Source organism: Symphalangus syndactylus, chromosome 8, assembly GCF_028878055.3.
Source record: "Symphalangus syndactylus isolate Jambi chromosome 8, NHGRI_mSymSyn1-v2.1_pri, whole genome shotgun sequence".
Taxonomy (NCBI): Eukaryota; Metazoa; Chordata; class Mammalia; order Primates; family Hylobatidae; genus Symphalangus; species Symphalangus syndactylus.
The window spans coordinates 130,627,472-130,643,215 of NC_072430.2; positions in this window are offsets into that span (position 1 = coordinate 130,627,472).

Sequence of the window (15,744 nt, forward strand, 5' to 3'; positions counted from 1 at the left end):
GGTTAGCAGTCCTCCTACGAGGTATCAGATCACACAGACTATGATGAGAAACTAATGGAGGGTCTTAGGGACAGAGAGATAATTTTTTATTATTTACATGCTTTAAAGAGCCCTGTGACTATGAATGATGGATCAGAGAAATACAAAAATGGGAATGTGGAAGCCAGTTAGGAGATTCTTGTAAGAGAAAGACAATGGTGGCTCAAAGGTGTCTTGGACTACAGTGCAATTCTTGTGAAGATATAGAGAAAAAGGGTCACATGAGGATAAGCTTGAAGATCTTCAAATGAAAGACACAATTTGGAAAAGGATCCAGACACAATTAATGAATACATAAACACATGTCTTCTCCACACACACAGCCTCCTTAGGCCTTAACTCTTATTGGAGATGTGTGCCTTCACTTTAAAAATATTGTATTAATTCTGCACCCAATTAACTTCAGTGGCCAGCTTTAGTTTTACTTGACAACGTTAAACAAGTATGGTTTTTGCCCTCCGCTATGGTTACTGGATGCTTGGTTGATGTCTCCTTCTTTAAACAAAAAGAACAAGCATTTCAAGGATCTCTTGCAAGTTAAATCCTCTCTCCAGTTCTTCAGTAAGGTTGGAGATAAATCCAGGGGTGAGAATCTCCAACAGCTGGGGGTGGGTAGAGGGAAATGAAACTTATTTCAAGCACATGTGACAGCCATGATTCATAGTGGGAATCTGGGTCAGAATTTGCAGCTGGGGAAGCACCGGGAAAAGATTACTTGTATTATAAAAACATGTACTTAATTACAGCTCAAAGCTGGAGGTGGGGGTGAATTGCACAGCTGGAAGGAGAAAGCAAATTAATTTGTGGACTCTTAAAGCCCTCTTACAGTGAAATATGCCCCCTCCTGTTTTAGCATTGGGTTTTAACTGAAGAATTTTCAGAGTAGCCTCAAAGCAAGAGTAGGTGGGATGCAATGTAACAGCAAACAACTTCCACTAGGATTTCCTCAGGCTTGTGAATTGTAAGAGCTTTGGGCTGTGGTTTCTTTTTATAAAGTAAACAAAGGCTGGCCCTCAGTCAGGATTGTTTTTCTTAATAGGCAATATCACCTCCAGAGATGATGATGCCCTTAGTAAACAATGCTCTTGGTATTACGATACAGACTCAATATTGATCATTGAACCCCTTACAGAGACCCTGTTGACAGAACCTGGCACTCTACTATCCAGGAAATAAAGACAGTCAGATATATATTAAGTCAATATGTTAAAATGATGACAGTTGAATTAAAGTTTCCAAATCTTTGCATGTTAGTTATTCAATAACCCTGGTGACATCAAAATCTTTGCAAATTTCTTTGCAAATTTCACAATAACTAGGTTGTGTCTTTTTTTTTGGTCATCGCATTGAGCAATGCAATGAAGTGCAGAATAAACTCACCATTATAAAAAGTCCAGCAATGTAGGTGAAGCTAAAAGATATGGCTATATTAACAAATAATTAATAATCAAGGCCACTTCCAGGAAAAATTCATAAAAAAATAAGTATCTTAAAGGAATTCATATCTGGATAGAGACCTAGAGACCTTAAGTTTGGAATTGTAAACAAAATGTCAGTTGAAAACAAAAGCACAAATGTGGTAGATGCTAGGCTTGTCAATAATCAAATTTTTAATATCAGCAAGGCTCAGAGGATCTAAACCTTAACAAAAATCATGAGTCAGAATTCTGTCACTCACCATATTTGGAGATTAAGAACACATTTTAAGGAAAAACAAAATATTTTAATTAGTGCATTTTAAAACTAATGCAATTTGTCTTTTTATGCTCCTGGAAACAGACTTTGAATAACTGTTGAACATTTGAAACAATTATAATACAGAAAGAATATGTACAATATAAGGAATCTGTATTTTATTGACTTGTATAGTACTAATATTATATGATTTCATGCTAAGACACTAAGATAATGTTCAAATTTTAATTTTTTCTTTCTAAGTGTTCATTGAGAACTTGGTATCCAAAAGACACTGATAAATGCTGTTACAAAATTCATATATGCTAGTAATTTTAGGTAAGTGCCATACATATAACCAATTTACAGGTATTAATGTCTTAATATGTTAAGTCCTAAATAATTTTCAACCATTTATATTTGGATGATCTAATGATTAATCCTGATATCATAGATTTCTTACATTGCTAATACATTTTAATTAATGCAAATTATTTACAAATATTTACAACATTGAGACTCTCTCTGGCGTTGGTGTGAATTACGGAATAATAGAATCGACATTGACTGGGCGGCCAGCCAACTCCATTCTCGACCAGATTCTTCAACTAAACTGAGTGCATAAACTTTCACAAATTACTTAGCTTCTGTGGTTTTCTAGTATAGAAAATGGGTCAGTGGACAAGATTGTCTTTTTCACTCCTTCCATCTCTGAAAGCTATAATTTTTATATGTTTCAAAATGGTAGCAATGTGTCATGTGTCTTCCTGGCCTCACATACCCATCATATATGCAAGCCACTGCAGTTTGTGCAATAATTCCTCCTGCAAATATAACATCATATTCTGACTTATAGATATCTTGGAGCTGTCACCCTATCTCCAAGGTAGGTCCAGCATTCACTTTTAATGGATCCTAGGTTCAGACTTACAGAAGAATGGGAAACACCACAAATCCACTAGTAACTAACTAACCTAACTTCACACGTCACGGTTATCATTCCTAAACTAGCCAAAGAGCATGGAAAAAATGGTATGGAAACGAATGCCTTCTCTATACCAGAGAAAATTAACTTGAAATTTGTGTATCTTCAACTTTTCTAGAATAAACAAAAACCAGTTAGCCTAATAAGATCGAATGTATCCAGGATTCAAATCTAACTTTGAAATTCAGTACTTAAGTTTCACCAAGAAGATGAAACATCAGGGCCAAGGAAATAGTTCAAAGCACCATAGATCTCAAAGACAAAAGCTGCTGGTAATTATACAGCCAATAATAATTATAGCTAACGTTGCATAACTTACTATGTGTCAAGCCCTGTCCTAAGTGTTTTCCATATATTAACTAATTTAATTCATTTAATCCTCATGACAAACCTTTGAGGAATATATTATAATTATCCATATTGTACAGATGATAAAACTAAGTAGCAGAGAGGTTAAATAACTCCTTCATGATCATATAACTAATAAGAGGAAAAAATGGTATTCAAATTAAAAGTCTGGCTCTATAATGCAGACTCTTTTTTATTAATTTTTTTTATTTCCGTAAGTTATTGGGGAACAGGTGGTGTTTGGTTACATAAGCTCTTTAGTGTGATTTGTGATACTTTGGTGCACTCATCACCCGATCAGTATACACTACATCCAATTTGCAGTCTTTTATCCCTTACCCTCTTCTTACTTTTTCCCCCTGAGTCCCCAGAGTCCACTGTGTCATTCTTATGCCTTTGCATCCAGCGTAACTGTTGAGAAGACAGAAAACAACAGAAAATAACAACCACAGGACAGCTAACCACTCTGGCAGAAAGTTTTAAAGCCATGTTGCTGGATATGCCTCTGCTATTGGTAGTATAACATTCCAGCTCTAAACTCCTCCCACTCTTATGAACAAATTTCCAATCTTAAAGAATTCCAAAGAAGCATAAGAGTGGATCCTTGCCATCAAAGTGATTGCAGTCAAGTTTTGGTGACGATATAGGGATAGAAAGGCAAGTTCTTGCCCTAGAATAGTGGGTATGGGTCTGGGCTGAAAAGGCAAGAATGATTAAGGGCTAGACAGAGGGGGTATGAGCACAAATGTCTTTATTATTGTAGCTGATATGGTGCTTGAAAACCTTAAACTCTTCACTTACTTCAGTCAGAGCATTATATAAAATACATATTTTATACAGGAATGATATTACATTAAATTATCATTTGGAACTAATCAACTCTTTTTGGTTGATTATTTTCCTTGATTATCATATTACCAGACCTGGTGCTTCCACGCAAGACCCTCCCAGCACGGGCGAGGTAAAGGCCTTCCTAGACAAAGTCCCCCATGAGAGCATGGGTACCTAGCTATAACAGGAGGCACAGTGATGGGGGAGGATGAAAGTGGACTAACAATGATTATGGGCTTTATAATTCCACATGGTAGTCTTCTTGTTATAATTAAAGATATTTGAGAATTAAGTGATTGAGAGGCCTATGTTACATTTAGATTTGCTAATTGGAAAATAACAATTATTTTATTTCTCTCTACTGATCCCTAAGGGAAAATAAAAATTTCCACTGCACACAAGAGCAAAAGCTTTTCGTTTTTTTTTTTTTTTTTTCTCCCTTCTTTTTCTGTAAAATTCGTTTTGGGTATCTAGGATCTTTTATAAAATATTCCAAAGGGCGTCGCTGATCTTGGCTGCACTGTCACCACAATTTCTGAGACTTAATGCCCAGAAATTGTAGAGACTCCTCGAATGCCTAATGAACTGTTTTAGAAATCTGTTCTATTTAGTTTTCCATTTGCTGGTTCCTTCTGCCATGTCCAAAGTTACTGTAAGCAGTTTGACTTCCAGAAACCAGATGGATGAAGTCTCTGAGAACAAAGGCTCCTTGGCTAAATAAACAAGCTTGGGAACCTATTGTCCTTTGCATCAACACTTTGCCCACAGACTGGCTTTGTGAGGTCAATACAATTCCCAGATGTATTACTAAATGTGTGAATTTTAGAAAGAGTAGGAACTAAGATATTGCCTTTAGAAATAACTACTTGGAAAAAATACATTTCCATATTTCAAATGCAACTCTTTTGGTTAGAATTGCAGACTTAACATTTTTTTAAAATACGCACATACATATGTATATGTATAATAGACACACATACACGTACACGTAATATTGGTTTTTACATTATTTAATACATTAGATTTTCTTTGTCCCTTCATTTTACTTAAGATAAATATTACTAAACACGTAGTTACTATTTTATTTCTTTTATTTTAATGTTGGCAAATAGATATTACAAAGTTAGAGATACAGTTTGAGTTTCTTTACCCCTATGTAATGGCTAAACAAGAGAAGTTTAAAATGATTGCAAAATTTAGGCAGCATACAATTTCAGGATAGGTACTTTAAAAATGTAGTACAATATGTAAGTTACCAGAGGGACTGCTGAGTAAAATATTTGGAGAAAAATAATAGTAGCAACCATTAAAAGAGTTCAGGAGGTGGTGCCTGGCAGGGTGGCTCATGCCTGCAGTCAGAGCACTTTGGGAGGCCAAGACAGGAGGATCGCCTGAGCCAAGGAGTTTGAGACCAGCCTGGGCATCATAAGGAGACCCTGTTCCTACAAAAGATTAAAAAAGAAAAAATCAGGTGTGGACCACATGATTGTGGTCCCAGCTACTCTGGAGGCTGAGACAGGAGGATCACTTGAGCCTGGGAGGTTGAGGTTGCAGTGAGCCATGATTATGACACTGCATTCCAGCCTGAGCAACACAGCAAGACCCCATCTTGAAAATTTTTTTTTCTGGAATGCAAAATAAAATGGAGTTATGAGCCTATTATTAAAATTCTACATTTTCTTTTTATTCTCAATTCATAGATGAGATAACCCCTTCTCAGAAGCCTTCCGATTAATAAATATATCTTTTGTCATTTGATATAATAAGTCATTAGCCCTCTGTGGAAGTAATTCAAGAAATTGCCTGCAAAGTGTGACTGAAAAATAACTTATAGGTAAGGTTATACTTACCTATATATGACAATATATAGGTTTATTGTCATATATACTTACCTATATATGACAATATATAGGTTTATTGTCATATATACTTACCTATATATGACAATAAACTGTGTCAACTGAGACTTGTGGTGCCAATCATACATCTATTCTCCATATCAGAGCACTAAATTATAGGAAGGAGTCCCAAAGACCTGGGGACCAGTTTGTGGGCTGTACAGACAATTGCCCATGCAAGCCTGAAGTACCCATCTCAGTTATAAAGCTGAATCTGAGAACATGCCTTAAAGTAAACCTCCACCATCATGTGTTGTTTAACAGTGGTGATACATTCCAAGAAATGCATTGTTAGGCAATTTTGTTCTTGTGTGAACACAGAGTGTACTTACACAAACCTAGGTGGCAGAGCCTACTACGGACCTACACTGTATGGTGTAGCCTATTGCTCCTAGGCTACAAAGTTGCACTGTACCACTGTAGACCTCATAAATGCTGTATACTTAGGCTACACTGAATTTATTTAAAACAATTCTTTCTTCAAAAATAAATTAGGCTGGGCACAGTGGCTCAGGCCTGTATTCTCAGCACTTTGGGAGGCTGAGCAGGGGGGATTGCTTGCAGTCGGAAGTCTGAGACCAGTCTTGGCAACAAAGCAAAAATCAGTCTCTGTAAGTAACTTAAAAATTAACAATTATCTAGTCATGGTGGCAGACACCTATGGTCCCAGCTACTCAGGAGGCTGAGGCAGGAGGTTCACTTGAGTCCAGAGCATTATATAAAGTACATATTTTATACAGGAATGATATTACATTAAATTGTCATTTGGCATTAATAAACTCCTTTTCGTTGATTATTTTCCTTGATTATCATATTACCAGATGTCTTCTTCCAGAATCCCTCCTGAAGGACCTATTCTTCTTTAGAAGTAGGTTTATTTACACCAGCATTGCCACAAATGCATGAGTAATGCATTATGCTATAAAGTTACCATGACTACAATGTAATAAGGTGGTAGAAGTTGTAAACTCCATTTATAATCATATGGGGACTACCATCATGTGGTCCACTGTTGACCAAAACATTATGTGGCAGCCAACTGTATTTCTAAAACGTGGGCTAAAACTGGGAGGGGAGTTGGTTCTAAAAAGCAGATTCCATTCACTGTTGGGCAATTATTTAGGCTACACTAAATTCACAGTGAGAATCACAGACTTGCCTCTCACCTCTATCAGAAACAGACCAATATAATGAAAATCAATTCATTTTCTCGAAAAAGTAATTCACCAAAACTACATTGACATTCCATTGTTGTTTTACCATGATCTTGTCATAGCCAATCAATAGCGTGCCCTCTAAAGGAAAAATTCTCGGCTCTAACCTACTACACAATCATAGCTGCATTATGCATGAAAATAAAAACTCACAAGTGGACTGTCTCAAAAGGTTATGTATGGCTTTTCCCACAGTTATTTCATGGAAACCCTTTCCTTCAGAGCATCTAGATAAACTAGTGGAACACACTTTAGGAGAGGATAACCTAGCACATAGAAAAAAGAGATCCTCAAATGCAGAAATTAGCAGAGCCCATTCAAACACTGCCTAAGGAAGGATGTCTTGGTGCCCAAACTCTGTGACACTCTGGTCTTTTGGGAGCATTGTTCTTGTTGAGTCATCCGACTATCTCATAAGACTGTGACTTCCTGCTTACTGAGCAATCATTTGGTTACAGTTTGGTTCCCATGGAGATCTGCTTGTGTGAGAGAATGTGCTCGTTGGCCAACATGGTCACTGCAGCCCATACTTTGACTTAGGACTTCCTGTACTTTCAGTCCCTCGATCTTTTCCTTTCTTTGCTTTGCTCCTCATCCAACTTGAATTTCATGAGTTATTCCAGAATTTTGATTTGCCTTTTGCCAATATTCTAAACTCCACTCTCTCATTTCTCTATCTTTTCTCCTTATTCGTATGTTGAAGTCACAGCTCTCGATGAACTTTAACTATCTGTTCTTTTGACATTTGCACCCAATCTGCTGAATTCTCATGAAGAAAATCTGAAAATAATTGCTGAATTTATGGTTATTGACCTCAATTAAGCCCTCAAGACTGCCTAGAGAACATTATGTTTCTTACTGCACTGAGTCTCCAAAACTCCACAGTGATTTGTTTAAATCTTCTTTATTGCTGTCAGATCTCCAACTCCCCTATCCCTCTGCTTTCCTCTATAGAGAAGATGAAAGGTATCCAGAGGGTGTATGGTCATCTTCTCTCCAGAAAGCATATTACCCTACTAAACTTGTATGAGTCTTGTCTTTCTTCCTTTTTATTACAAAGAGGGAATAGTATCACTTCATATTTAAGGCCAATCCAATAGACATGCATTGGTTCACTATTCTTACCTTTCCAGAGACCTTATACTACTAAATATCACTGCTCTTCCTCATATTCATTTTTACTTTTAACCATAGCCTTTCTTCTCAGCATAAAATATGCTCATATCTCTTCAATAAAAGACACACATACACACACATGCACACACACACTGTACCTACTCCAGAGACCTCTTCTCCCACAACAGCTATTGCTCTGTCTCTTCTTCCCTTCCCAACTTCTCTCAAAAGCTCTCTGTATTTACTGTGTCCTTTCTTTAATTCTCTTTCATAATATCTGGGGGCTTTTTAAAAAAGAATTGATTTAAACTAGCTTATTAATTTATTATTTTCCTTTTGAATATGTTTTTGAGTCAATTTCAATCATTTATATTTTCCTAGAACTATCAATTTAACCTCAGATGTCCAAATGGATCTATATAAAATTGTAGCATGGATCTGTCATAATTTTTACGCAATTTTGATAGTTTTAGCTAAGACTCCTTTCACATTCATAATGTTGTTTTTTCTTTTTTACTTATTCTTTCATCAGACTTTTCAAAAATTTGTGCAAGTCAGTAAAAGTTTCAAATAACTAGTTTCGAATTCATTTTAAAAATTCTTATATTCGTAGGTCTAATAATTAGTTTCTCTTACAACTGTTATTAATTCTTTTCTTTTACCAACTTAAAGTTTACTTCATTGTTCATTGTCTACATTTTAATCTTTCACTTTAAATTAAATGCATTTAACAGTATAAATTACCATCTTGATATCATCTTTTCATTGGTATCCACTTTTCACTGATTTCATGGTATTACTTTTTAATGGTCATTTATTTATAAATAATCTCTTCTTTTGGTTTTAGCTTTTGCTTTAAGCCAAACCTTATATAAGAATGTATTTTTAACTCTTTATATTATGTGTCCTCTTTGATTTGTAATTTAGAGAATTACTTGATATTTTCTTCATAGTGTAAGACCTTGGCCAGTTTTTGTAATATTCATGGGTATTTGAAAAAAAATGAATCCCTTTAGAGATTGTCTTAGTTCATTTGTGCTGCTGTTAAAAATATGTTAAGTTAAACCTGACAAAAACAAGAAATGGGGAAAGGATTCCCTATTTAATAAATGGTGCTGGGAAAACTGGCTAGCCATATGGAGAAAGCTGAAACTGGATCCCTTCCTTACACCTTATACAAAAATTAATTCAAGATGGACTAAAGACTTACATGTTAGACCTAAAACCATTAAAATCCTACAAGAAAACCTAGGCAATACCATTCAGGACATAGGCATGGGCAAGGACTTCATGTCTAAAACACCAAAAGCAATGGCAACAAAAGCCAAAATTGACAAATGGGATCTCATTAAACTAAAGAGCTTCTGCACAGCAAAAGAAACTACCATCAGAGTGAACAGGCAACCTACAGAATGGGAGAAAATTTTTGCAACCTACTCATCTGACAAAGGGCTAATATCCAGAATCTACAATGAACTCAAACAAATTTACAAGAAACAAACAAACAACCCCATCAAAAAGTGGGCAAAGGACGTGAACAGACACTTCGCAAAAGAAGACATTTATGCAGCCAAAAAACACGTGAAAAAATGCTCATCATCACTGGCCATCGGAGAAATGCAAATCAAAACCACAGTGAGATACCATCTCACACCAGTTAGAATGGCCATCATTAAAAAGTCAGGAAACAACAACTGCTGGAGAGGATGTGGAGAAATAGGAACACTTTTACACTGTTGGTGAGACTGTAAACTAGTTCAACCATTGTGGAAGTCAGTGTGGCGATTCCTTAGGGATCTAGAACTAGAAATACCATTTGACCCAGCCATCCCATTACTGGGTATATACGCAAAGGACTATAAATCATGCTGCTATAAAGACACATGCACACGTATGTTTATTGCGGCACTATTCACAATAGCAAAGACTTGGAACCAACCCAAATGTCCAACAACGATAGACTGGATTAAGAAAATGTGGCACATATACACCATGGAATACTATGCAGCCATAAAAAATGATGAATTCATGTCCTTTGTAGGGACATGGATGAAACTGGAAAACATCATTCTCAGTAAACTATCGCAAGGACAAAAAACCAAACACCGCATGTTCTCACTCATAGGTGGGAATTGAACAATGAGAACTCATGGACACAGGAGGGGAACATCACACTCCAGGGACGGTTGTGGGGTAGGGGGAGTGGGGAGGGACAGCATTAGGAGATATACCTAATGCTAAATGACGAGTTAATGGGTGCAGCAAAACAACATGGCACATGGATACATATGTAACAAACCTGCACATCATGCACATGTACCCTAAAACCTAAATAATAAAAAAAAAAAAAACAGTGAAAAAAATATATGTTAAGTTGGGGAATTTACAAACAACAGAAATTTATTGCTCACTCTTCTAAGGACTAGAAAGCCTAATATGAAGGCACTGTGGTGAGGGTCTGGTGAGGGGTCTCTGCTTCCAAGATGGAGACTTGTTGTTGTGTCCTCATATGGTAGAAGGTGGAAGGGCAAAATAGATAAACAGCTCCTTCACACCTTTTTATGAGGGATCTGTCTTTATGACTTAATCTCTTCCGAAAAGCCCTACCTCTTAGTACTTTCATATTGGTGATTAAGTTTCAACACACAAATTTTGAGGGAACACATTCAGACCATAGCATCTCACCTGTGATCCCCCAAAATTCATTCTCATATATAAAATATATTAGTTCTATACCAATAGCCCCAAAAGTACTAACTTGTTCCAGCACCAACCCAAAAGTCTAGTTTAGAGTCTCACCTAAATACCATCTAAATCAGATATGGGTGAGATTCAAGGTATGATTCATCCAGAGGCAAATTTATGTCTAGGTCTGAGCCTGTGAAATCAAAGAAGTTATGTACTTCCAAAGTACAATGGTGGGACAGGCATCAGATAGACATTCCCATTCCAAAAGGGAGAAATATGGAAGAAGAAATGGGTAACAGGTCCCAAGAAAGTCTAAAACCCAACAAGGCAAACAACATTAAATCTTCAGGCTTGAGAATCATCTTCTTTGACTTCACACCTTGCCTTCCGGATACACTGGGATGGGAACTGGACCCCAAAGGTCTTGTGTGGCCCTGCCCTCATGGTTCAGCTGAGTGTAGCCCATGTGACAGCTCTCAGGTGTCTGTGGCTCCCCTAGGCTGGTGTTGCATACTGGATTTACAGTTCTGAGGTCTCAGGGTGGCCCTATCTTCATGGCTCCCTGAATCATTGTCCTACTGGGGACTCTGGAGTACCCCTGCCTCTGTGGCCGTTCTCTACCTGGTCCATAAGGCTCTCCAAGGAATCCTTTGAAATTTAGATGGAGGTAGCTATTCCTCCACAGCTTTTGCAATCTGTGTACATACAGAGTTGGAGTCATGCAGGTGTCACCAAAATTTACCACTTATGCCCTTCTGGAAGGGCTGCCTGAATTGGACCTGGGCCACTTGAGCCATAGCTAGGGTAGCCAAGAAACACTGCACCAGAATGCAGGGAGCAGAAACTTGAAGTGAGCCTGGGCAGCATACCCCAAGTTTCCATGGGCGTCTCAGCCCCCTCCTTTGAAACTAGTATGCCCTCAATGCCCTGGTACTCTGGGCCTGTGATGGGAATGGCAGTCATGAAAATCTCTGAAATTCTTTTGAGGTCATCCTTCTACCATCTTGATGAATAGCATCTGGCTTCCTAGTATCTATACTCATCTCCTTATCAAATGTTCACTTGGCCACACCCTTGGTATTCTTTTCCCAATGTACTTTTTTATTCTTGACATGGCCAGGCTGAGAATTTTCCAGATCTTTAAGTCCTAAGTCCCTTTGGATTATAAATTCCATCTTTAAGTTGTTTCTCTCTTCTCACATTTCACTATAAGCAGTCAAGAAAAGCCCTGCAGTATTCTGAACACTTTGTTTAGAGATTTCCTCCCCCAAATAGTCTAGTTATTTTCTTAAGTTCTGCCTTCCACAAATCACTAGGATGTGGACATCATTCAGCCACATTTTTTGCTGCTACAGACTTATATTTATATTTAGTGTCATGAGAGAATATCCATGTTCACATTAAGTATTAAATCAGATTATAAAAATGTGTGCATGATGGTTCCATTTGGTTGCATGATATATTTGTATGTGCATATATATATATAAAATATATATAAGTCTCTATATATTTATATTTGATAACATAAATGCATATATGCAAACACATACATTGGGCTGGCCCTGAACCTCATTGGTCAGTATTATTTTCTTCTTATTTCATCTGGTTTATGGACGTGTTGGACCAAACTGTTTTTTCCAGGTAAAGTATCAGATGTTTTCCCCGGGCAGAGTTTTGGAAAGCTGCTGTGCCTTCTCTATGGCTCAAACTCCCACTAGACATACCTGCTACAATCCTAGTTTTCTCTATTATGATTCTAGATTCTGAAACATGACTCTCACCTCTGGGCCCCTCTAATTGCTTCTCCCTTTTTTCCTTTCTATTAAGGGTAGTAATGACTTTCTCTTATTGTCAATATCTGGGTGCCATATTATCTGCAGTTTGGCTTCTCCATCCTTCCATCATCAGTGTAGCCAGCATTAAACTCCCTTGGTTTTAATTCTTAAGAGTTCCTACATTACTGGTTGGGTCCTGAGGAACACACCCCTTAACACACAAAGACAGAAATAGAGAAAGTGTGTTGGAACCTAAAGTGACCGCCAGGCAATCTTACTCCAGAATCTACTCTCTTGAGCACCATCCTAGATCTTTCTCTCAATTGAATTTACTCCTGCCTGGAATGTTTATATAAATTTTGGTAAAGTCCCTTAGTCTACACTTTGGGAAGACCAATGTGCTCCCTGAGGTTTCTGCATATTTCTATAGTCTAATAATCGTGTGGCTTCTTGTTCTGGAGCTCCTGTTCTCAGTGGAATTAATGTCATTTATCTTCCTGCTCTACTTTTAGGCCGATCTCTTTAGTTTCTTGGTCTTTTCTTGAGTTCATGCCTTCCGGGCCTCTCTTTTCTCACTCAACGTGGCCAATTAAGATACTTTCCTAAATAAAGATAGTTCCCTACCTTGAAAGACCTCTAATGCCAGCTACTAAAGTAACAATTTCTCACTTATTCACAGGGGTTATTTCTGGCTAGTAAGATGATGAATGACTGTTTTATGTTAATTTTTAATTTTATAGTACTCTTGTGGGATTAAAATAATTCTGCCAACCACAATAACTATTTGCATTTTCCTAAAGAAATAAACTTGCTATGAATTCAGAGCCATGTAAACTGAATTCACCACCGCCAATAACTTGTGATACATTTTTCAAGCAAAGGAGTAAATGACTTAATACATAGGCTTTAAGAATGAATGGTGTTTTTTTTTTTTTTTGAAAAAAAGGAGAGAAGGGCTTTATTCATTTTCATGCCCAGAACGAAATAATTATTGTTATAGAATAATTGTTTAGGTTCTACAGAATAAACTATTTCTTAATTTTAGAGTTACACAAAGTGATAAGAAAAGAACAGAAAAACTGTCGTGGATGTATTTTTCAGGACATAACTTATTCTCTCACACACAAGTTCCAAAAAAAAATGGAAATCTATTGTTGAAATTGTATGAAATATTAGTTATTGTAAATGGATCACTAAAAGAGGTTTATATATTTTGAGATTCAGTAATTTCATTTTAATGGTGTTGTTTGTTGCAATGAGATTTCACCTGTATAGATCCCTGCACAAGATAAATGCATAGGGGCATAATAAGAATATGAAGAGTGAATGCTAGTGACTCACATCTGGTTTAGGAATATCTAGGTCAAAGAAAAATCCCTACAAATAACAAAGATACTTTTTTTACTAAAAGCAAAAGAGACCCTGGAGGAATAGGTGGAAAACAAAAGAGAGGGCATGCCAGGCATGGTGGCTTATGCCTGTAATTCTAGTGCTTTGGGAGGCTGAGGCAGGAGGATTGCTTAAGGCCAGGAATTTGAGATCAGCCTGGGCAGCATAGCAAGACCCCATATTTACAAAATATTTTTAAGAAGAGAGAGGATAGACAGATAATTTTAATTTTTCTTTCAGTTCACACACACTTCTTAGTTAACAAACATTGATAAACATCTAGGTGACAGTCAACGTGCAAGAGATAAGAGTCAAAATTCTTTCTCTCAGAGAACTTTCACCCTAGAGGAAGAGCAGACAAATACTCATAATACAACAGAATGTGACACATGGATTGCAGAGATACTTAGAGTGCTATTGAAACCCAGAAAATTGCAGGAAGGAGTGGAGATCAAGCCGTGTCTGAGACTTAGGGAAATGACAAAGACTGTCTCCCTGACAAGCTTTAGTTAGGCTCATCTGAGCCATCTTCTCAACTAGGACTCAATCTTGACACCGGCCCTATCTTTGGCGTGATTAGCCCAGTCTTAGCAAAGCATCCTGCTAGTTCATCCCCCAGCCTTAAATATCTAATCACCTTTGATATTTAATCAAGTTCTTCTTCCACTTTTGATGCATAAGTCTTTTGCCTGCTTTTAGCAAGAATCTTGTTAGATCAGTTTTATAAGAATCTCTTTCCCCTAGATTTATCTTCTTAGTACTTTTCTATATACTGACCCCCTTCCTGGCTCCTTGGCTGTAATTTCCCACTTGCCCTTGTTGCATTTAGAGTTGAACCCAATCTCTCCCCCCATTGCAATATCCCTATTGTAAGTCTTGAATACAGTTTTCCTTACCACTTTAATGAGTGTCAGAATATTATTTTCTTTAACAGAAGGCTTCTTTGAAGGGGCTATCATGACACTAATTCATTAAGGATAAGGAAGAGCAGACGGAGGAGGGGCAGGTGGTGGGGAAGAGCAGTGAATAGCATTCTAGGGTGAGGAAAGACATTTGGAAGGGCAGTTGGCTGGGAGAGTCTGTGGCTGGAGAAAAAGATGCAACTGACATAATGGTGTGGGATGAGGCTGGAGACGTTGGCCAGGGGCTGCTCATGCATGAAGGGCCTTGTGTGCTGTGCCATGGAGTTTGCATTTACAATATACAACATTTTACCCACTGCAGGATTTTTTTTTTCTTTTTTTTTTTTTGAGATCAAGTCTCACTCTGTCACCCAGTGGAGTGCAGTGGCATGATCTTGGCTCACTGCAACCTTCGCCTCCCGGGTTCAAGCGATGCTTGTGCCTTAGCCTCTTGAGTAGCTGGGACTACAGGTGCGCACCATCACGCCCACCTAATTTTTTGTATTTTTAGTAGAGATAGGGTTTCACCACGTTGGCTAGGCTAGTCTCGAACTTCTGACCTCAAGTGATCTGTCAACCTCGGCCTCCCAAAGTGCTGGGTTTACAGGCGTGAGTCACTGTTCCTGGCCCCCACTGCAGGATATAAGCAGAAATGTGACACTCTTAGATTGGTATTGTATTTTGTTTATTTATTTATTTATTTTTGAGACAGAGTCTCGCTCTGTCACCCAGGCTTGAGAAGTGCAGTGGCACAATCTTAGCTCACTGCAACCTCCACCTCCCAGGTTCAAGTGATTCTCCTGCATCAGCCTCCTGAGTAGCTGGGATTACAGGTGTGTGTCCCCATGACTGGCTAATTTTTGTATTTTTATTAGAGATGGGGTT